Genomic DNA, 2,284 nt, shown 5'->3' with positions numbered 1-2,284 from the left:
AAAGATACAACGGTGAAGAGGCGGGACAGCATGGCTCATCTCTGAAAAGACAGCATTGCTGAGTGAACAGGCAGAGATCATGCAAGAGGAAAACAGCTGTACTTATTCAAAAGAAACGAAAAGAGAAAACAAGTTCAACTTTGCTTAAATTTTTTTTAGATGAGATATGGCATTTAGAGTAGGTCCAAAGCTGTCAACTACATTACTGTGTATTACTACTTTTTTTGGCCTTGTGAATGTGGTATTCTTTCGTGTTTGTTTCTTGATTAACACTGGAGGAATATAATTAAAATAGTGTATCACTTTTGGCTGTTCGGCATTATGAATCACATTACTGAATCACACTGTTACACCGAATTATAGACCAGAAGACTCTACTTTGCCCCTGCCTTGTTAACTGCCATCTTGCAACACGTTTGCAAACTACTCTTTGTGTGAATGTTGCTTGATATATGATGTGTTCATGCTGCTTCTAAGTGTGGCAAGGTGATTGATTCCACCTGCACTAAGTCATGTGATCCCCTTTTGGTTAGTCAGGCTGAGTGTTTACTATAAAAGCTGGTAGGTCAGCATCTTGCGTACTGTGACTCTTTGTATTGGAGACCTGCCTACTTCCGGGTCTCGCCATCCTCGGCGTTTGTCATCGTGCGTGCCTCAGGTAGGCTAGCGAGAGCAGTTTTATTTTGCCTTGTCGTTTGTGCTATATACGTTTGTTGTTTGTTTGTAGAGCTCTCCTCCTTGCCCTGCCTCGTGGTGTGCAGTGAGATCGCCTGCTCGATACGTTGCCTTCTCCTGCGGGTGCTGCCGTTAAGTGGCTTTCATTATAGTTGTGGACGCATGATGCCAACAGCTAATCTTATGATAGGGATAGGGGTGCTGTGGGAAAGGGGGACATCAGCGTTAGACCACGGCTGTTTCGCTTTGCTTGACTTCTTCTGTGCTGTGTAACGTGCGGAACTTATGCTGAACCCGCCTTGTGGAGCGCGGCTGACCCTCTGGTGCCGTTGTTAGACATCTATCTGTATGTGGGAACGATCGGACTGCTCGTCTGTCTATTCAATTATTCCAGCTCTGCTGACCTGGCCGGCAGTCTGCCTGCCTTACACTTTTTGTAACGAACTGTCTTTTTAAAACATTAGGTTTAATATATTTTGTTGGGGTTAATTTGGGTGGGTTATGTGGCTGAATTGCTTTATTTTAATTCCTTGTTTCTTTTTTCCCTTTAGAGCCAGGCTCAACGGTGGTGGCATGAGTGCCTGGGTGGCGGCGGGCGACCGTTTCTTGTGTGTGTGCTGTGCGCCTTCTGGTTGTGTGTTCTTGTCCCCCTCCTTCACTTGCGTGAGTGTGTTATCTGTGCATTTATTGAATTTTTTTTTATTTTTTATAATGGGGTTTCCCCCACTCTAAAGGGCCTTGGCCCCATTGTTGAGCTCTGGACTGAGGGCATTTTAAACTTTCTGCTTAATTAAATAAACTTTGTATTTTAAATCAACACCGTCTCATGCTCATCAGTGAATACTGAATCTGTGTGCCTGGTGCAAAATTAATTCTTTGGGTGCATCCCCAAGGTGGTGGTGTTGAGCTATCCCACCACACCTTGATGTGAAGTTGCCACATAAGGCTCGTTCAATTCGGACTCTAGGGAATTCAAAGTTCTATGCTACTTAAAATTACTACACTCGTGTCAAAGTTACGGCAAGGCCACTGTCAATGAACTAAATTTTGTATGTCATCTTAATCAAAATATTTTCGAACAGTTGAGATCAGGAATTTTATTTTATTTTTTTAAAAAAGAGAGCAGGGGCAATATTCTGATTTAACTCTTTCACTGCCAGACATTTTCAGAAACGGGTTGTCCCCACTGCCAGCCGATTTAAGCATTTTGAGTGATCTTTCAAGGTCCACAGAAAATGTTGTGTTTGGACTATGGAAACACACATACTACCAAATGAAAGATTGGACTCTCAGCTTTCATCAGAAAAAAAAAAGTTTGTTTCTACCTTATTCCGTTCTTCAGTAATCAACAATAGAAAATGGTTACTTTCACCGAAATTCTCTCTTTTGAAACAAAAAACGGAGAAAAAGAGCTTTTTGTGAAACGATGTTATTTCATGCACTCTAGTGAATTGTACACTTCTTTTTGTCCATGAATGATGCCACAAACACCTAAATAGTGCTTTACTTCTGTAAAACGCTTTCACCAACAATGAAAGAGTGTTTTTTGATTGCGAAATACGTTTATTTCCATTCAACAGTGTAACAATTTGACAAAATTTCGCAAACT

General features: G+C 41.5%; 1 long non-coding RNA gene across 1 annotated transcript; it reads left to right on the top strand.

Moving 5' to 3' along the window:
- The first annotated feature begins 572 nt into the window (after positions 1-572).
- Positions 573-1,492, top strand: LOC144059309 (uncharacterized). Its single transcript, XR_013295628.1, has 2 exons — positions 573-658; positions 728-1,492. It is a non-coding gene; the product is annotated as an uncharacterized LOC144059309 (long non-coding RNA).
- Positions 1,493-2,284: the final 792 nt, after the last annotated feature.

This window comes from Vanacampus margaritifer, chromosome 10, assembly GCF_051991255.1.
Source record: "Vanacampus margaritifer isolate UIUO_Vmar chromosome 10, RoL_Vmar_1.0, whole genome shotgun sequence".
NCBI classification, from domain to species: domain Eukaryota; kingdom Metazoa; phylum Chordata; class Actinopteri; order Syngnathiformes; family Syngnathidae; genus Vanacampus; species Vanacampus margaritifer.
This window is presented reverse-complemented; position numbering and strand designations above follow the sequence as displayed.